Raw genomic sequence first — 21,455 nt, 5'->3', positions numbered from 1 at the left:
AATAGATTGGACAGAGTATATGGAACCCCCCCCCCCCCCCCCGCCATCTACTCCTAACCCTATTCCCGACTTTCCAGGAAGCCTCAGGAGATGTTGAAGGAGCATCCCAGCACCCCAAGTTTATCATCTCTGTGATTCCTTTGTAATTGGCTGCCCACAACTGGCTAGACAGTCTCCTGGTCATACAACAGAGTTTTTAAAATATCCTAGACCTCGCTCCACATTTCTGTAACATTACATTGTCACATTTCCTCCTTCACCGCAGACTTTAGACTGCGGAGATATAATGTAGCAGAAGATCATGAAGGGAGTTTTTAAAAAGGGTGAGAGGAGGAGAAAGGAAGTCACACCTTTTGAACTTCTATATGTCCAGTGCTTTCTTTCCTTTGTTCTCTCTTTTAACCCTCACGTAACAGGTGAGGTAGGAATAATTATCCATTTTACAGAGGAGAAATCTGAGGCAGGGGCAGAGGTAATGGCTTGCACGAAGACATACAGTTCGCATGCAGCAGGGCTGCTGTGGGAATTTCTCCAGTCTCTCTCCAAAGCCCTTGCAAGTTGCCACTGACTGCACCAAGCTGCCTCTCACATCCCATGAAAATGCCCTTCTCGAAATGTGCTGGCGATCACAGTCCAGAAATGCGAAGGACAAATCTCTTGGACCACGTTCTCTGCAGTTATTTTTTAAATGATTGTTATCACGACTGAGTAGCTGTTACCATGGTTTTAGGGAAGTTGTCCGAGGGAGGGCCTTTCTTTGGGCATCTTGTGAGCCCGAGGAACGAACTCAAGTTCTCAGCTCTTAATTACCTCTGGCTGTGCTGCCGCAGCAATGCGAGAAGGGCTGTCCCTGGAAAAGTGTTGAGGGTGTGAAATAACATCAGGGGGTAGGCGGGGAGGGAAGCCAATGGCCCCAGCGAGACCCGAGGACCGGCGAAGAGGGGGAGGGCGAGCAGACCAGACAACACCACAGAGACACAGGGGATACGGCCAAAGCGGGAGGAAAGAGAACAAAAGGCAGGAGGAGAGGAAGTAGGGAAAAGTCGGGACAAGGAAGGAGAAAGTTTGAGAAAGGGACTGAGGGAGCGAAGACGGTAAAAGAGCAGACCGAGGAAGATACTGAACTGAGACAACTAGGAGAATTCCAGAAAGAAAAAGCAATAAAAGGGAGCAAAGATGGAGAAAGGAGAGGAGTGAAAGGAGGGAAAGGGGAGAGAGGAAGCCATCAGGGAGAACACAGAGACTGGGGCGAGCCGAGAGGCGGCGAAGGGCCCCGGGAGGGCGCGCGTCACCTGCGTGGCGCCCCCCCGCGCCGTGGTGCGGCCCTGCTTGCAGCGCCCGTGCGCCGCGGCTCGCCCGGCCTCGCAGGATTGGCTCCCGCCTCCCATTCATGTAACCTGCGTGTGCGTGTGAGTGTGTGTGTGTCTCTCTCGCTCGCCCTCTCTGTCTGTGTGTAAGAGAGCGAGGGTGGGGGACGGAGGCAGGCAGGCGAGCAGGCAGGGAGGGGAAAAAGAGGAGGGAAGCTATTAAACACACACACACTCACACACACGCGCGCGCACACACCCGCCCCAGCCCCCCAGAAGCCTCGGGATTGCAGCTGTTTCATGTGGGGCAGCAGTGCTGGCAGGGACGCCGGCCGGGAGCGGCCGGGAGCGGGAGCCGGGCGTGCGCGCGCGGCTGGAGGCTCGCTGGGGCTCCGCTCCCCTCGGGAGCTATTGTTGGTCTCGCTGGAGCTGAGAGCAGAGCCGGGACCCGCTCCTTCCTGGGCGCCCTGCTCGGGCTCGCGGAGCCGAGGAGCCGCGCCGCCGAGCGCCAGAGGAGCCACCCGCGCGGCGCCGTGCCTCCCTGCCGCCCTCCTCCCCGCTTCCCTGGCGGTGGCAGCCTGCAGCCACGGTAAGGCGGCGCGCTCCGCTCTACGGAAAAGCGCCTTGGGGACCGCGGCGGCGTCTCGCCGGCTCCCTTGCCCCTCTTCGCTCGTTGGCCGTGGCGCGGTCGCCGCGGCTTGCACGGACGCCCAGGGCTCCTGGATAGGCTCTCCTGCTCCCTCGGCCCGCACTGAGGGAGGAAGGGTGGGAGGCTGGGCGGGAGGCTGCCGGCGAGGCGAGCCAGTCTGGAGCCCGAGCCTCCGTCGCCGCAACCCCCGGAGCCCGCCGCGGACTAGAGTCTGAGAGCGAAGGTTAGGGGAGACCCGGGAGGTGGGCGCGGGTCCGGGACTCGGGACTGCGGGTGGGAGGGAGGCGGAGCGCTCGGGTTCGTCTTCCTCGCGGGGATCCCCTTCCCCGCCCCAGCCCCAGCGTCCGCAGCCCCTCTGCAGACCAGCCTGCCCCTGGGCCCCGGCGGGCGCTGGAAGAGCCTGGGAGGCGGCGCGGGGCTCTGGCGGTTGCAGCCCGTCCTGCGGGGTCAGCACCGGCAGCAGCGGCCCCGCGTGCGCCGCGGTTGGAGCAGAGGAACGGAAAAGCGACCCCAGCCCCGCGCTCTCTGCAACCCGCGCGGCGCTCGCCTCTCCTCGCCCGCCGCCCTGCAGCGGTGCTGACGTTCCCTTCCCAGCGAGTGGAGGCTGCAGCCGCGGGCTCAGAGCGCTGCTGGGTGTGAGTGTGACACTGTGTATGTGTGTATGTGTGTGTGTGTGTGTGTGTGTGTGAGAGAGAGAGAGAGAGAGAGAGAGAGAAGAGAGAGAGAGAGAGAGAGAGAGAGAGAGAGAGGCTACTCGCACCCCGGTTTGGAGAAATCCGCTCTTGGTTGAAATGTGATCACCGAGCTCCGTCATTTTCCTCGCGTTTTAAAAATGCAGTCTACTGAAGGAAGCAGACGTGAAGGTGGTATCGGAGTGTGTGTGTGTGTGTGTGTGTGCGCGCGCGCGCAACAAGGGAATACACAACCAACTACTAGGGGCGAGGGAAGGTTCAACTGGTGAGTCCTCCTTGGCTGAGCGGTAGAGTGGGCTTCGCTGGCCGCTGCCCGCCCCTTTTCGGCGGGGTCCCCGCCTAGGCAAGGTTGGAAAGTACTGGAAATTCAACTGCGTGGTCTCTAACTTTGGAAGTTGGCTCCCCTTTCAGGGAGACACGTTAAGGCGATTTGTGTCCCTTGGTCCATGTGGACGAGGGTATTATTACTCGGTTGGGTAATAAGAGCCCTCTTTAGAATCGCGCCAGCACCCCCACTCCGTGTCTCTACCCCCCTCCCACCCCCCCCCAGGCCTGGCGAGGTTTGTAAAGATGCAGTTATCCATAAGACACCAATGCAGCGAAAGGGGCGCATTGAGGCAGCCTGGGTAGATCCTGGGTTTTGGTAGATCCTGCGTGCACCCTTGGTGTTTGACGAATCCACAAGATCGCCTTGCTGCTTTGTGGAAGGCTGCGGCGGGGCACGCTTGGGATTCGAGCGCGGGGGCGAGAGGGTGCCCAAGTGCTGAGCTGTGCGGCGGTGCACGCAAGATCTGCCATACGGCATCGCGGGCAATTATATAAACTGGCTCAGTGATTACCCAGAACCGTGATGCGAGCACCGGGTTCGCGAAAGACAAGCTCGAAAGTTTGCCTGCTTGGGGAATGTAAGTACCGGGGCGCACCCATCCCGGGACCGGAGGGCAGGGAGACGCCTGACACCACGGCGCCCACCTCTGTGATCGGCATTGGGTACTGGGCTGCTGTCCCCAAAGAACCGGTTATCGACACAGGAATTGCGTAGAGACTCTGGGATTGATCGGAGAGAAAAAGCCGGTCAGAACTCAGGGTTCGTGGAGTCCCCAGAGCCCGAGCCTGTCTCGGGGGTTTGTGAGGCCTTGCAGGGGATGCTCTTTCAGGAAACTAACTTTGCATCCTGGGGAACCCCTAAGCCTCGCTTCTCTGCCTGTCGGATCTCCTCCAACCTATCCTCACACCCAGTGCCCTTCACGTGTTTAGAAGCCTGCCTGCGCTGTCTGGTCCGCGTTGGAGATACCAAGCGTTCCAGCCAACCAGGCCTACTCTGGCGGGGGGTTAGGAGGGAGAGTGCTGGTCTCTACCAGGGTTGGCCACCATTAGGTACCCATTCCTGGTTTCCTGGGCTAGCCGGGCGCTAATGGGGTAGGATGGGGATGAGTGCAGAGTATGGCTTCCGCCCCCTCGCTTCTTTCCTACGCGGACCGTAGTTTGCTTCGGTTGCGTTTATTCTCCTCTCCCTGCTTCCTATAGCTGCCGCAGCCTGTAGCATGTTGATGGTCTTTGATAGAGAAACCACAATAGTGGAGTGCTTTTAAATCTTTTTTTCGCCTGTAGAGGGATAAACCACCCCAGACCTGACAGAGGCGTGCGGAACGGTGAAGTCTGAGGCACAGGGGCCCTGAACTCCCTCGCCCCTCCTCCTCTCCCCACCCCGCAGGCAGGAGGTGGTGGTGTGCTTGGGTGGAGGGGAGGGTTTTGTTTTTGCCACATTCCACGGTCCTGAAACCTCGGATCCCCTCCCCCTGAAATCCCGGGTCTGAGTGTGTTCCGCGCTGTAAAATAAATCCTCCCTTCGCACTGTGGGGCCCTTCGGATTTCCTGCTGCTGCCGTGATCCTTAACAATGCGATTACAAAGCCCGTGCTTGGCTGGGGAAAATCCCCCAGGTGCCGGCCGGCCGCGCCTTGACCTTGCTGAAGGCGCCTTTAACCCTGCTGCCTGAGGGGCTGTGGGCCGGCCGCGGGGGTCCGGGAAGGAGGAGGGCGCCCCGGAGGGGCTGTGCTTGCCCCGGACTGGGCGCGAATCCGGTCGCGGCGGGATGGCCGCGGGGAGGGGACGGGGCTCCGCGGCTACCTGTTTCCCTGTGCCCTCCTGCCCCACGGCCTCCGCGCCTTCCGGGCGCAGCCGTCCTCTCCGCGGGCCTCTCGCCGTCCCCCGGCGTCCCGGGTCGGCCGCGCGGGCCGAGGCCCCCTTGCGCTCTCCGCAGTCGTCTACCGACTGCCCCCGGCTTCCGGCTCCTCTGCTGGCTGAGCTGCGCCGCAGTCCGCTCGAGCCGGGCCGCCGGGTGGGCGGGGCCTGCGCGGGAAACCCGAGCCCTGACCGCAGAGATCCAGCTGGGTGCTAGCCCAAGCTCCGGGCCGCGCGGGGTCTCGTCCCGCCGCGCTGCTCCCTCCCCGCCGGGCCCCATCCTCCGCCCGCCGGCGCGCTCCGGGCGCTTGGCCGCTCGGCTCTGCCCCGGAGCACTCCTCGCCAAAGTTAGGAGGGATGTTTTCACAGGTGGTGGTGGAAGCAAGTTTGTGTGTGCATGTGCGCGCGCGAGTGTGTGTGTGTGTGTGTGTGCGCGCGCGCGTGTGAGTGTGTGTGTGAGAGAGAGAGCGCGAGCGAGCCTGGAAGGGGGGTGTGCGGCGAGGCCAGACAGAGCGCAAAAATGGGATTCCCCTCTTTGTAGGCGTTATAAGAGAATGATGAGAAAGAATCTGTTTTCTCTGGTGAGGGTGATGGTGGGAGTCCTTCCACCTAGTGGAATTGGACCAGTCTGAGCTGATTTCCCCGGGCGAACGAGCCTTGCGTACAGTAGGTCCTCGTGAATGTCGCGGAAGTGAACGCCCGCAGGTTCTCCAGGCAAAACTTAGGACGGAGATGTTCCCACAGCGTTAGGGGGCTAATTCAGGGAGGGTCTTATTCCCAGCATGTGTCTTTAAGTGAGCGGGGGCAGAGTGCAGGTTGGCGTGTGAATTTACCGTCTTCTGAGGGTGGGGAAGCTGTCAGGGATGGAAAGATTCGGTTTTTGAGATTTCTTGGATTCATCTGCCAGCTTCCTGGTCTCATCAAGGTCTTTTTTGAGGGATGGGGGTAGAATGGGCCCAGTAAGCCAATAAACCACCCTAGTGGACTTTGGGGGGAAATAGGGTCAGCCTTGCTCACTTCGAGGCTGGGGCGGGTGGAGGGGGCAGGGGCGGTGGAAGCAGTGTTGAGCCTAAAGAGGAATCGTCAGAGGGCAGTTCTACAGCGAAGGGAATAATCTGGAATATGAGGTAGTGAGCTCCCCACTGAACAGGTGTTGCAGTGGAAGACTGCGTATTATAGTACTGGAAGATTTGGACCTCCAATAGATCTGACTCTGTGGCATAATCCCTTTAACCCTCTCTGGTTTTGTGGGAGTAAATTGAGGGGATGTGACTTTAACTCCTTTATTTACTGGGTGGAAATCATGGCTCTGTGGCCTTAATTACCTTTGGTACTTCAGTTTGCTCTCCTATAAATGGGAAGATATTCTCTAGTTTACAACAAAGTAAGGATTTATGTCACAAAACCTCACAGATGATCATTCCCTTCCACTTCCTTCATCCTTTTCCAACCCTGTGCATTTGTTGGGTGGGGGCTGGGCAGGAAAATCAAAAGCCCCAAAAGAACCAGCAACATTGCATCCCCCGTCTATTTAAAAACAGCTCAAGTGCTTGAAACAAAAATATCTTCTCTTTTCTTAGAAAAGTCATTTCCAGTTTTGTTAGAATTTCTCCCTCATTGAGTCCTTTTTTATGACAGAATTACATCCTTGTGCAGATTGGCATGTTACATAACCTGATATTTCCAGATCAAGAGTTAAAAATATGGGAAAGAGGGTGATTAGGAATTTAAGATAAAGACTGTTGGACAGTACAAGTGAGGGACTCAATGTAAGATGCCCTCTTACACTCTTTAACTCAGAGGGGTTGAAGAAGATTGAATGTCACCTGGTGTAAATCCTTACCTGGGTACTCAGCCCCCTGTCCAGTCCCAATAAACAGCTACTCTGCCTGGATCTCCAGCTGGCCACTGTTCTGTCCCAAAACGTTCTTCCACATCCATAAATCTCAAAAGGGAAACAAAGGAACAATGGGGTTTAAATCACCTCCTTGCAGATTTGATTCCAAGAGCCGAACAGGGTAAATTAACGTCAATTCTAGATCTGAGAGACCAATTTTTACCTGCCTTCTTACATGGTTTATCAGCCTGGCTTATTGTAGCTGAAAGCTGACTCACTCTATCTTTGCTCTTCACTGACAGACTGCTATGGGGGCCACTTGGAAAGTAACACATGCCCCAGTTTCCAGGGAGTCCAGCATATATGGATCCCTGAATGCATTAATTTTCCATAAGAAAAGCTTCTAATGAAACAGTGTAATGTAGATGCTTACTCCTCTGTATTTATTACTTTGCCACAGTTTTTTTAAAAAAAACTTTTATTGTATTTATCCTAATTATCAAAGTATCTGTGTTCACTGCCCCAAGATAAGACAGAAGGAAAATAAATTTCACCATATTTTGAGTCGTGACGTGTGACTTTATGCATGTTAAAAAATGAGATCATTGTCGTAATGTATGGAATATGTATTTCATTTAATGATAGATCTTTCCATGTATTTCTTCCATAATATTTCTCCCTATGGCAACACGTTTAATGGCTCCATAGAACCTCAGTGTTCTAATATGCCATCATTTATTTAACCAGTACTGAAATTTTGACTTTTTGTTTATTTTTAGTTGTTTTTTTTTAAATTAGAACAAAGCTGCAATAACCACCCTTGTACACACTGTGTAATTTTAGTATTAAGATAAATTCCTAGAAAGTAGGATTGCAGGGTCACGGGCATATGCCATGCTAAGACTTCTGTCACACATGAGAAGCAGTAGGCTACACTGTGATTTCTACTTCATCTTTTAAACCGGAATATGGCTGTTTACTTTGCAATCCCTTATGGGCTTGAGAGCCTGGGTAGTAGAGGGAGGTAGGGGTGACAATCAAACCTCTAGCAGGGGATTTGCATAACTTTGAGCTGTTCTGCTAAAGTGATAGGAAAATCCTTTTTCGAGAACATTTTTCTTCCCTGGCTGTTTACGAATCATCACTTTCTGTAGCTCTTCAGCCAGCAATGGAGTTGAAATATGTAAATATGTTCCTCTGTATTGTAGGTGGGGCTGGCTCCGCAGTGAATGACAAACAGTCCCTCAAGACAAGTGTGTGTGTCTAGCATTTGCTCAGGCGGTGGATTCCGCCGCTCCCTGCCCTTCCCCCTTCCCTTTTCCTTTGGCTCCGAGGCCTTGGAATGGCTGCCTAGGAAATCTGACAAAGGAAACAATTGGGACTACCCACAGCAAGCTTATCCCCACCCGCTGCAGGGCATCTTGCTGGAAAATCCGTCCAACTGTCTCTCTTCAGGGTGCCTGGGCCAGTAAAAAAATAAATTAACATGCCTACATGCTGTTCCTAAGGTGGGGGTAGTTGGGCATCTCTTCCCATCCTGGTACGTGCCAGTTCAGTGAGAGGGTGTATTTGTCAGTCTTGCTTTCACGTGTCAAATTTCTGTGACCCAGAAAAATCCCTTCCCTGTAGATAGATGACTCGTCATCTGACAAAGAATTCAGTGGAGCCACTGGAGGAAATCCAGTCCTCCCATTTCCAAGATGTCCCGTACCCAGCAGGAGACATCAGGAGTCCCCTTAGATCAGAGAGAGGTCAGCTCATCCTTGTTACATGGTGTGGTCACCATGGAGGAAACCCACTCCACTGGTCACAGACTCAGAATTCTGGCAAGTGTTTCGATGCTGTCTTTGATACTGACACCTCTCCAGTTTCACTAGGGAAGGCAGCGGAACGTTTTTCGTCCTTTGTCATGTTCTGAACATCAAATCGGGGCCTTTCTTTCATTTGGAAAACAAAAAGGACACAAGACAGAAATGTAGCAGGATCTCAAAAGCAGTTGTGCAGTGCCCCCTACTTCCTGTCTCCTGGAGTCCTGCATTGGCTTCGTGGATGGTAGCCTTATTGCTTGGGCCCACAGTGGCAATGATTGTCAGATACAATTGATGAATCATTATAATCCTCAAGCACCTTAGGTTTTGAGAATGTTTTCTTTTAAAAAGCTGAATTTCTTGCAGTGGAATGATTGTTGATACTAAAAGTCTGGCCTTCGAACCCCTTGAAAGTCATGCAAAAGAGTTGCAGCTAACGCATTATGGCTTAGGGTAAAACACTTGCCCATTCTTGGAATCAGTTTCCTTCTCTGTACAGTTAGGTTGGGAGAGGAGTGTGGATTTGATGTTTTGTAAGGTTGTACTTTTCAAACTTTTAATATGCACATACATCCCCCAGGAGTCTTGTTAAAGTCTAAGTTCTGATACTGAAGAGGGACCTGAGTGTGCATTTTTGGTAAGCTCCAAGATGATGCCGTGGTGCTTGTCCCGGTCCCCACTTTTAGTAGCCAAGTTTCAAGCTACTTCCTACTCTGACATTATTTCAGAAAGTAACAATAATGATCACCGGACGTCAAGAGGAGCTGTCTTATATTTATAGATTGACACCATAAAGGGATGTGGCCGTTCTTAACTTTTGGGTTTTAGAATTGGCATCTTTTAGCAGACGGAGTAGGGAGGGACATAGTTCTCTCATCCGGTGGTTCGAGGTGGTGGAAGAATGGGGCAAGAGTCAAGCAAACACATATTGAGAGCCTTCTGTGTGTTAGGCAGCTGCTATTACCCCCATGTTCTCGATGAGGAAACTGGGACTCGGAAAGGCAAGCCATTTGCCCAGGGTCACACACCTAGGACTATCATTTGATCATAGGCCTCTCTGGCTCCAAAACCCTTGTTTCTTCTAGAATAGCAACTTTATAACTTTCTGGAATGCCATGTAATTAAAGCTGAGCGCTTAGCAAAGTGTATCTCTTTAGAGGTCCTTTTACTGGGTCTACTTTGAGAGTGGATGAAGACATTTAAAAATTTGCTTCATTATCATGCAAGCAATGAAAGTGCTTAAGAGCTTAAAAGCAATTTGTTCAAGTTGGTTAAATATCCACCCTCCCCAATCTTGTTTCTATTATTAATTTACTCATCAAACTGTGACATCAAAACCATTGTGAAGGTACATTTCAGTCTCTTCAGATTGGTGGAACCTTGCAGATGAAAGGAGTTTGTATTGATGAGGTCCACAGTGGAAGGATCTAGTTCAGAGCGAGTCAGAAAAACCAGCTCTTGACTGAATAAACTCAGCCCTCCTTTGGCCTCTGGATGAGAATTGGTCGTTTAAACGTGTTATTAACGTGCAATTATTCTGAGAACCAGTCAGCAATGCACCTCTTTGCAAACATTAATTAGCTGATCTTCACATCACCCCCACATGGCAGATAAATAGCATTAAGCCTACATTTGAGAGAATAAATGGACACACGGAGATGAGGATGGAAGAGGCAAACTTTTGCCTTGCAGGAAGTATGGTAGAGGGAGGTGGAATTAAGAGATTACTTGAGTTTGTCACTTAATAAATATTTATTGGGTGATGTGCAAGATATTCGAGAGCTGCACTGTGCAGTGAGTGCGGTAGTCACTAGTCACAATTTAAATTAAATTTAATTAAAATTAAATAAAATTAATAATTCATTTCCTCAGTCATACTACCCAGATTCCCAGTGCTCAGTAGAGGATAGTGGCTATCATACCAGACAGTGCCGATATAGAACACGTCTATCATTGCAGAAAGTTCTATTGTGGAGTGTTGGTCTAGTTGCCCAGCATTATGAAAGACTGCTGTAAAGACATCGGCCCATGCAGAACTATCATGTAAAATTCCCTAAAACAATAGCTGACATGTGGCTGAGTACTGCGTATCCCCAGCAGTGGTTAGGGACCTGGCTTATGGAGCTGAGCGGCCTCAGTTCAAATCCAGACTGGTTGTATGACCAGGGGTAGATTATCAAACACTCTATGTCTCTTTGCAGACTCATGCTACTATTTTTCACTTCTATTAGCCAAGATTATTTCTAAGACAATGCTGGATTCTGGAGAGGGTGCTGGGAGACAGGTACTCTCCTTTGCTGCTGGTGGAAATGCAAATTAATACACCCTTTTAGGAAAGCAATTTGGCAATAACTGTCAGTAGTCCTAGAAACACTTGTTCCCTTTAGCTCAGTATTCCAATTCTAGGAATCTAGCCAAAGAAAATAATCAGAGATGGGCAGAAAAGATGTCAGAATAAAAATGTTCATTGCCGTGTTATTTATAATAGTGAAAAAAAAAGATAAACAATTGGAATGGACAAGTAAAAACGGGCAGCCAAACAGTGGGATATTATATAAAGATTAAATGTCATTTTCAAACATGTGTTTTTGTGACATAGGAAAATGCCACAATAAAATTATGTTTTAAAAAAATAATGCTGTACTATTAAATCCCAAGTATGTTTTCCAAAGCAGACATTCATTGAAGTAGGACTAAAAAGAAATACACAAAGTATTAAAAGTAGTAGCCTGTGAATTAATAGTATTTTTGATGGTTTTGAGACAATTGTTTTAGCTTTTTCCTCTAAAGTTCTGTGTTTTATTTTCTTTTACTTTTTTTTTTTTTTTCAAAGTGAACTCACCTAAAAAGTTTGGCAACTGGGTGCCCAGAGCATGCAGGCCATGTCCTCTCTCTGCTATGTTGTGTAGTCAGCGACTCCCAGCTGCTCTTTGTAGCAGTTTCGGAATGTCTAGTTTATCCAGTTGTGTTTGTCTACCTTCAAGGCCAGGACGTACTTCCTAATGTCCAACCTTAATTCCTCTTTATGGCCGGTTAAGTCCGTTGGTACGTGCTCTCTGAGGCTCTTCCGCCGGAACAGCCTGGAGTCTCGGGAAGAACTTCAGCTTTGAAGCCTGCCAGAGCTAGGCGCAGACCCAGAGCCTCACGTCCTTGCCTTATGACCTTGAGCACCAGTTCTGTGCCGCGGTGTTCTCTATAAAATCGGGAAAGCGATAGCTCTCATCTCCTATCACATGGCACTGAGGAGTAAGTGTTCACTTCCGTAAAACATCGGGCACATACAGGTAAATAAAGATGCAAATGGCTTCAGGGCCTGGCGTGCAGGGCTGTCTGGAACATAAGCTAATGGATTCCCCAGGACACTCGTGAAGTCGGCAGGATCCCCACTTTCCAGATGAAGGAGTGGAGCATCTGGTGGTTGCATGACACGGCCCCTGTTGCATGGGCTTGTGACTGGCCGAGCCAGGAGTGGACTGAGTCTGGCTGCCTCAGAGGCTCGGGCCTTCTTCCGTGCAGGCTCACAGGCACCCTTCCTGGTTTCCCTGGATGCACTTCGTCCTGATGCTGTGTAAACCCCTCAGCATTTCCCAGCCAGGCACTCATTCCTTTCAAGGAATAAATAAGACAGACATTCATTTTTTATAGGTTGAATGATTATAACAAAAACTCGCTTGACTGAAAAGTAGCCCTGAGCTGCCGAGTAACAGAGGCAAGGATGCTGGTCCTAGAACCATTTCCTGGGAAGTCTGCAGGTGCCTTGGCCCTGGTGAATTTTTGCCACCAAAAATCTGCCACTCTTCACTTCCTGGCAGCTAAAGAGATACCAAATTTGTGGACAGCCCCAGCTCCCAGTTTTAACACTTGGGCAAGTTACTTCATATCTCCATGCATTAGATTCCATATCCATAAAATGGGGATAATAACGAGTGTTTGTTAGAGTTGGTGGCAGGATTGTCATGAAAGAATGTTTGTGACAGTTTTGTGAGACCTTGTCATTGTTGAATCAGCATCATTATTTCCAAGGCCTTTAAAGTAACTTATTTCGGGAAAGCTAAGTCATGAGTTCCTTTTTCTCCACCAGGGATGGTTCCCCCATATACTCGGATTAAGTGCTTCCCAAGGCCATGTAAGATGGAGGAAAATGCACGACAGACTTGGGCTTGAATTCTCTGCTTTGTCATCTGATAGCTGTATGAATTCCAGCAAGTTATTTAGATTCTCTGAGCTTCCATCGTGTTTTCATTTATAAAATGGAAAATAGAAGTATTGACCTCAAAGAGTTGGTGTGGGATTCGTGAAGTAACTTGCACAGCACCTAACAGGCAGTGTCTTCCATGTGCTGGTAGCTCTTGGCTTTGCTCTTTTTCCTGTGACCGCCTCACCCACTCAGTTCCCGGTCTTCTTGATTCTTGCTTCTAGAGCCTTGACTGCACTGTCAACACAGGTCAATGGTGGACAGAGCTATGAGGGGAGACTGAGAGGGCCCAAGGGAGCCTCTTTATGGTTTTTGCAGGTCAGACGCTGAGAGGACCTCTGGCATCCCTGCCTTTTGAAAAAGTGGAGGTGTTATAGAAGTGGAAGAACCACAATGCTCTAGATTTAGACCGGCAGGTCCTGGTTCTGATTCCAGCTCTGTCCCTTCGCCACTCAGCACCAGCTTGGTCATGATGATTCCTTACCTGCTTCTCTGAGCTGCTGTCAGCTGCTAGATTTTGAGTTCCAGCCCAGTGCCCAATACGGTGGATCCCAACCCTGGTTATGCAGTAGGATCACCTGGGAGCTCTTACCAAACACCCGTGCCCCAGCCCCACCCCAGAGTGCTCTCTGACAGCTGTGGCTGGGACCCAGGTGAGGCTAAGCTGCAGCCAGGATTGAGAAATGGTGCATAAAGTACAGCCTCATTAAATGTTCCTTCCCTCCCTTCTTCAAAGCATAAAGCGATCCCATATTGAGTAATTTATGTATGAGGAGGGTGACCTCATTTATTTGAGCCATGGGACGACCGATATAGTAATCAAGGCTCCTTTCTCATCGCCTCCCTGCCTCCTGGCAAACTGGGGCATCTGGGTCAGAAAAGTGTGGCCTTCTCACTCAGCGCGTTTCCTCATTCCGACACAGTCGCGTTCCGAGTGCTGAAAAGGCCCAGCTAGCCTTTGCCTAGAGATATTCTGATATTCCTTTGACCTGGTTTTACTCCTTTTATGTATACTTCTGGGCAGAGGCCCTGCTAACCACTCATGCACAACCTTCGCTCAGCCAGCAAGGCCTCAGGATTCCTGGGGTAGCAGAGGGTGTACCTGGTCTTGGCTCCCTGTGAAAGGGGATCCTGTGGTAGCTCTTCAGGATTGGTGCCAGAGACTTGTCATTGCCCAAAGGCCTGGAAGCTCTGCACTTCTGGATGGTTTGGGTGATTTTTACATCTTTTAGGTAATTAATATTTGCTTGAGAAATCCTATTCAGTTGGCTGCTTTTTTTGTTGTGGTTGTTAGGATGACTTCAAATCCACCTCAAAATAAGAAAAAAACACTGTGTTCTGGAGAGGGCTTTGAAACGTAATGTGGATAGGCACTGCCTGGGGACTTGGTAAATGCAGGTTCTGCCTCAGCGGGTGGGAGGGAGGGCCTGGGATTCGGCATTTCTAACAAGCTCCCAGGAGATGCTGATGCTACTGATTCCAGTTGCACAGGTTCTAAAGCCTAGACCTTTCTTCCTGCTTCCGCCTTCTCTTCCTTCTCCCGTCTCCAAGTCCAGGAGTAGCAGATGTGATGTGCCATAGAGCAATGGAGTCCGTGGGTTTTGTGGACCTCTTTGTCAGTATTGCATTGTGGTGGCCTCGCTGGTGGCAGCTGCAGTGCGACAGCAGACACACAAAACCGTGGTCCTTCTCATGGTGCCGCAGAAAGATTCCAGGTCCAGGTATTCTGTTGTATTCTCCAGGCTTCTTTCTGCATTCTCGCCAACACTCGTTGTTTCTTGCGCTTTTGGCTTGGCCATTCTGACCGGTGTGAGGCGGTTTCTCACCATGGTTTTGATTTGCGTTTATTTCCCTGATGGTGAGTGATGTGGAGCGTCTTTGCGTGTGTCTGTTGGCCATGTGTGTGTCTTCTTCGGAGAAATGTCTGTTCATGTCTCCTGCCCATTGTTCAATTGGATTATTTGTTCTTCTGGTGTTGAGTTGTGTACATTCTTTATATATTTTGGATCCTAGCCCTTTATCAGATACGTCGTTTGCAAATATCTTCTGTTCAGTAGGTTGTCTTTAGTTGTTAATGGCTTCCTTCACTGCGTGGAAGCTTTTTATTTTGATGTAGTCCCAATAGTTTATTTTTGCTTTTGTTTCCCTTGCCTCAGGGGACCTATCTAGAAAAAAGTTATTATGGCCAATATCGGAGAAATTACTGCCTGTGCTCTCTTCTAGGATTTTTGGTTTTAGGTCTCATCAGTAGGTCCGTAATCCATTTTGAGTTTATTTTTGTGTACAGTGTAAGAAAGTGGTCCAGTTTCACTCTTTGCATGTTGTTGTCCAGTTTGACCATAGCTCTTATAGAAGAGACTGTCTTCTTCCGCATTGCCTATTCTTGCCTCCTCCAGGCTTCTTTCATATTCTCAAATTCATTAAGCCTTGTGGTACATTGTAGAATGGGTAGCGATTTTTATTACCAAAATAAGGATTACTTTGAAAATTTTATAACATTTATCATGTTTTTATTTAATGTGTTTTTTTCTGATTGTACCAATAATACATGTAAACAATAGAAAATTTAGAAAACCTAAGATAACCCAAAGAACAAATGAAAACAACCAATAATCCTGTCACGGAGAGGTAATTCCTTCTAACACATTGGTTTTCTCTCCATTATTCTTTCTGTGTACAGCCCTTCTCTCCCCCTCCCCGACTCCTCCTCCTCCCCAACCACTTGGAGCAGACCTTACACATGGTTTTGTAACCTTAATATAAATATACCCTGTTCATCTCCCCATGCCACTGAACGTTCTCTCTGACATGACTTTTAATAGGTATGTAGTAGTCCATCATAAGATATATCATTACTTAACCAATTTTCTATTGTTGTTTTCAATTTTTCACCACTGTAAATAATGCTGAGCTCAATGCTTTTAGGTACCTGTCTATTTTCTATCTCCCTCAGCCCAATTTCTTTACCTGAAATTACTAGGTCAAAGATTTTGCAGCTTTGTGGAGCTTTTGATAGGTGTTGCTAAATGGCCCTGTGGAAGGACTGAGTCTAATTTGAGTTCCTGTCCCCGTGGTAGGCACTAGATCAAGGGCGTGATCAGCACTTGCATTTTATGTTGGCAGTGGTCCCTTACCCAGAATACCAGGTGTCACTGGAGAGTGTCAGAGCAGACCACCCCCACTGGCACCCTCTCTGGGCCGGTGTGTATGGAAGTGCTCCCCAGGGGTGAGAAGGGCACTGGGGTTGACCCAGAGCTCATTTTGCTTTCTGGATCTGTGATGTTTCTCTGTTTTTAAGGAAAGAGGGAAAGAGAGCGGAGGGTTTCAAGTATCTCCCATACCTGAGGTTCATGATCAGACTGTTCCCAGAGCCCAACCACTGTTCGCCATCTACACTTCCACATCTCTCCCCTGGACGGGTGTGCTCGTGGCCCTCACTGCACTCCCTGCTTCTGCCCTGCCCCCTTGCAGTTTATTCTCAACACAGGAGCCGGGGCGATCCTGTTCAGACCCGCATCAGAACAGGTTGCTTCTCAGTTCAGAACTCTGCCATGGCTCCTCATGTGCCTCGGAGTAAAGGTTGTAGTCCTTACATGACCTGTAAAGGCCTCCTTCCATGCCAGGTCTCTCCTGCATCTCTGACCTCACCTCCTGTGCTGTGTTGAAACGTGTCAGGCCCAGTCCTGCCTCAAGGCTGTTTCCTCTGCCTGGAATATTCTTCTGTTGGACAGGTACATGGCTGGCTACCTCCAGGTCCTTCCTCCGGTATCACGTTCTGACCATCCTGTTGCATCGGATGTGACCCCCCCTTCCTGCCCCCAGTGTTCTAGACCTCTTACCCTGCTGTATATTTTCTTCTTTTTGTGGGCTTAAATACTCCGTGTTGTAATTTTAACAAGATGACACTGGCTGCTGTGTTAAGAATGATCTGAGTACGAGGGTGGGATGGGGAGGTGGGAAGACCGGTCAAGAGCACAGCATGCTGGCTGATTTGCTTCTGTATTATGCTTACTGATTGCAGAAATGAGGACTACTCCGATGAGAACAAGCATTGAGTCCAAGGGGGTCAGCCACCCTCACTTGCCTTTGGTGAGGCTCAGCGTCAGGCAGAATGGTGGGAAAGCTTCATAGCGAAAACAAAAGCAAGCCTTGGGCAGCTTGGATTGGAGGCTGTTGGCAGGCGAAGCTGGAGGCGGTCTAACTAGAAACCTGGAGCTCTATGTGATTAGTTTGGGAAGCGTATTTTGCTCGTTCTCAGTGGTCCTGAGTGGGGTTCATATTTAAAAAGTGGGGGCAAAAATGTAAAAAGCTGGCAGGTTGTTGGGGTGCTGACCATTTGGGGCTGGCCGCTGCAGAGGTGGGGGGTAGAGTTGTTTTCATGGCTGGTCTGGCCGTCATCTGTCTGTTTCATCTCTCATGACTATTGTAAATCTCCACTGGGCAACAATCTTTGCCTTTTGTTCACGGTGACTCCAGGGCCTAGAACGGTGTTTGCCAATAAGAGGCTCTCAGTCTCTGTGGAATCGTGTGCGTTTGGCCTACATTACTTCATTTAGTCCTTAAAACCAGTCTACTCTGTGGCAGGAGCAAGATGTGCACCATCGTCAGATGTCTGTTTCAGCCAGAACTTTTCATAGAAGAGGTTTAGCCTCTCCTGACACCTGCCTGCACTGATGAATGATGCCTTGTAGCAAGCATTAATTTGGGTTCCTCGAAGGAGAATTTGCCTTCATAACCCACCCCTGAAGGTGGGACACAGGGTGGGAAATTCATTCTACTCTGGAGTTTGGTGATGGTCTCAGGCATCAAAGCAGGTTTCCGAGGCCCCCATATTCAGGCATGTGTGTGCGTGTGTGTGTGTGTGTGTGTGTGTGTGTGTGTGTGCATGCCTCTAATTTACAGTGCATTCTTGGAACTTTTCAAGTTAAACTGTTGCCATGGTAACTCTCATGGTTGTCATTCTTGATTTGTTGTTGTCACCCATCTCAGTTTCCCATCTCCTTAATAATCAGGGAATTAAATTCACTTGTTCAGAAGTGGACCCCAGAGACAGGCAGGCAGAGGCCAAAGAGAGCATGTGATGTGAGGAAGGCCAGCAGGTGTCACAGAGCTCATATCAAAAGGGGAGCCAGGTCCCTGTGAACAGACCCTGGCAGCTAAGTAGGACATTTGATCCCTACTGTGTACTGAGCTCCCTACTGTGTGCTGAACATAGCCACTCTGCCAGGCTGACCGTGATGCTCCGTCACCAACTATGTGAGCAGCAGGGGCAGGATTTGAATCGGGATCCTTCTGGCTCTAAGGCTGTGTTCTTGTATTTCACCATTCCAGGAGTCAGGAACACATGACCAGTCTCTTAGATGCTAACCACAGTCTTTCCCCAAGGGCTCCAGAGGCTGAGGTAGGTGGAGATGGGGTGGAGAGCTGGCTTTATTTCAGCACCAGGAAGAACATTCTCCCAAGTACTGTTCTGCCTGTGGAGAGAGTGAGTCCCCCATCGTGGGAGGTGTGCAAGCAGGGGGCTGTTAGAATATCGAGGAGAAGCTTCCTGCAGGAGGTGGGAAGTTGGACTCACTGTCCCGTTTAAAGATCCAGTTACAGAATGGCTGGCTCCCTTGGGTGGGGCTGCTTATCCAGATCCTTGGCACCATTATTAAGTATACTGATGAATCAGTCAGTAAGAGCTCGCTGAGTGAACTCGGCCCCAGAGTAGGTATCGTTCAGCACAGAAGGGCAGGAGAGTCCACTCAGACCTCCAGGCACTTAGGATACGGTTCCGAGTATTACCAGACATGAATTGAAGACTGACTGAAAATCGTGGCTCTGGACCACCTCTAGACATTGTCAGCTTTGGCACCATTGACCAGATAATTGTTGCGGGGGGCTGTCCTTGCTTGAGACCCACCGTGCTGGCTTGTGTGACCTTTGGCAGATTAAACAAGCTCTAAGTCTTGGTTCCTTCCTCTTCAATATGGAGGAACCATACCTGTTTTCCCAGTGAAGTGGAGTAGCATTCACTGACGTTCTAGCACAGAGCTGGGCACGAAGGAGACACATGGGAGAAAGAACTCTCACACCAGGCTGGACTGGAGGAGCCAAGGAAGGATTTAAAGAGAAAGAAGTGTTTGGCCTTGGACTTGAAGGATGAGATTGTGTTTTCTGAAAGGACAAGAAATGTGACGTTCCTCTACTCTTCCAGGCTCCCTCACCCTTGCTGATCCCTCCCTCTTCTCTCCTAGACAGGGGGGGGGGGGGGGGGGGGCGGGGCAAAGAAACTCTCTGAGACCCTGGGCTGCTAGAAGCAGTAGGTTTGGTCCTGGCTCCCACTAAATTGTCCCTGTACCTCGTGCTCTGGGCACATGCACAGACTTGCCCCCGTACCTGGAGCGGACCAACGGCAGGCCCTCTTTCCCTGTCTTGTTAAGTAGGACTTGCCAATTTGTTTCCCTGCAGCTCCCTTGCAAGAAAAAAATGCCCCGACTAAGCATTCAGATCTGGCTTGGACGTGACAGGAGCTACAAATGTAGCTGAATATTTCATGAAGACCTTTTCGTACCACATCTTCTGCTTTTAGGGAGGGCGAAGGGGAGAGAGCACAGGCTTGGGAGTCAGACCGTCTCGGTCTGAGCCCTGACTCCTCAGTGGAACTTTGTGGGGGACGTCTCTTAACTTCCCAGGGCCTCGGTTTCCTCAACTGCGAAATGGAGAGGATTGCAGCTAACTTGGGGTTTGTTTTAAGGGCTGTAGACGGTAATAGAGGTAAAGCACGTGGCAGAGTACCTGGCACATAAGCTTAGTAAACGTTAGCTCTCTAGTTGGATTCTTTGGGTTCTTTTCCCAGAATTTGTGCTTTTAGGAATAGCATAGTCCTTCTGGGTGACACAGGCCAATGGCACGGGCTTCCTAGGGGGATTGATTGGGCAGAGGGCAGCCTATCAGTCTGCTCCTTTGAGCCTAAGCTTTGGGATCTGGTCCAGCATCCTTGAAGAGCTCCCCAGTTGGTCCCCGTCAGCAGGCAGGATGTAGAGAATTCTCTCTGCTCCAGTAGCCCAGCTGAGCATACTGTCAATTCAAAAATAAACCAGTCTATCCAAAGGTGGGTTTAAAATACAGAGGTGACAAGCAAATTCCTGCCTTGCCTTTGTACAAAGATGACTAATTTGAAGAGCCAAAACAGAAGCCTGATAAGGTTCCCCTGCCCCAGGCCCCATCCCAGCCTCAGGCCAGTCCCTAGCTCCTCCTGTTCCTACCCGGAGCTGAGGTTGCTGTAATGAAAACAAGAGGAGTGTGGTGTTTTGTAACTATTTTTATACCTACATCAGACTTGATGTTAGTGCTTCTGAATTATTGAACATTTTTCTTTCCCAGCTGCCCTCTCCAGCTAGTTTCTGTCTCGGGGCAGAGGGAGTTGTTATGTAGGAAACAGTGGAGGCAGACAAACAATTTGACTGCAGGGCTCCTGCTTTCCTTGCAGGGGAATGACTTTATTAGGTGTCCTGTTAAGAACCAGGGGCCTCATATTAAACTTAGGTGTTGGGTATTCTTGTCTCTGTTTAACAGACAGAAAAATGGAGGCTCAGAGAAGTTAAGTAACTTGCCTAAGACCACACAGCAGGAAGTGAGGGAGTTTGCATTCAAACCTAGGTCTTTCTGACTATAGCTGGCGCTGCTTCTTCTAAGATGGGTTCTTTCCTCTACTCTCCTTTACCTCTTGAGTGTGTGTATGTGTATAGGCGAGCTCCACCTGTTAGCCTGACAGACACAGAATCAAATCACCTCCAAACCATGTGTATGGTGGGGGGGGGCAGAATGGAAGTGGGAAGAAGGACCTCAGGGGCGGAGAAATGAGAAGCAGGGATGAAGGAATCTTTGGGTCCAACTGCTGTATATTGGAATAATGGGAAAACTGTTGATGCTTTTAGTAAGAGGTCCTTTGAGTGCACTTTGCAGGCCCTGAGGCATTTTGACACCACTCCATCACACCACCTGTGGGGTGAGAGCCCCTCCCTCACAGTCCAGCCATTTCTTTAAAGTGGTATCTGCACTTTGGGCCTCTTTGAAGGGGGTGATGATTGGCAGCTCTAAACCACCCTGGACAACGGGAGGGAATGAACTAGACTCTTATCATCTGCCTCTCGTAATTAAAGTCCATCATAGACTTTTAATGGATATTTTGAACTCGACATCCAGGCTTGAAAGGAATCCTGCTGTAGTTTGAGATCAAGTCTCCCTGCAGAGGCACTGTCTCATTGATATCTGTTTTTATTTCAGAGCTGGGGAAGATTACATGTTTTCCATATTCTGTTCCTTTAGTGCCTATTTAATTATTGGTGACCTCAAGATGACTTGCTTCCAAGCATTTTAAACTCCTCATTCTACCTTGGTGAAAACCCTGGTGGAATTATCGAATGAACTCTCTGGCAGATAGGCTTCTGAAAATCAGCCGGGGACACTCATTTCAAAAGTGCCCATCATTATGGTATCAATAAAATGCCCTGGAATAAAGCAGTTGTTAGTAATGTTAATAACAGCTGTATTTTGATAGCAATGCATTTTATGACTGTATCAAGTGATATCACATTCCGTTAAATAAAGTAATATTTGACAGGGGCAAATTCCTCGATATTAAATCCCAGATAGCTGTATGAAATACTGGGCCTCCTTCACATATATATGTATTAAAGCAGCCCTGCCATGTTTTTTCTAGATGACTCTATTTATGAAAACTTGCAGACTAGGTAATGGAAAGACATTCCAAGAAGGCTTCTTATGGGAAATAATTTG

General features: G+C 49.5%; 1 protein-coding gene across 4 annotated transcripts in view; it reads left to right on the top strand.

Annotated features, from left to right (window-relative positions):
* Positions 1-1,496: 1,496 nt before the first annotated feature.
* TENM4 (teneurin transmembrane protein 4) overlaps positions 1,497-21,455 on the top strand; it is a 718,843-nt gene continuing 698,884 nt past the window's right edge. For 3 of the 4 annotated variants that reach the window (XM_087868192.1, XM_087868189.1, XM_087868191.1), the window contains exon 1: positions 1,497-1,896. The gene's annotated coding sequence lies outside the window, so the exon portion shown is untranslated. Of the gene's footprint in view, positions 1,897-2,062; positions 2,180-21,455 lie in introns of those variants that run through there. The other variant, XM_087868190.1, reaches the window with a different exon arrangement.

Source organism: Ursus americanus, chromosome 16, assembly GCF_024610735.1.
Source record: "Ursus americanus isolate L20-20 chromosome 16, mUrsAme1.1.p, whole genome shotgun sequence".
Lineage (NCBI taxonomy): Eukaryota > Metazoa > Chordata > Mammalia > Carnivora > Ursidae > Ursus > Ursus americanus.
The sequence above is the reverse complement of the archived record's forward strand: the minus strand, read 5'-3'. Positions and strand labels throughout refer to the sequence as shown.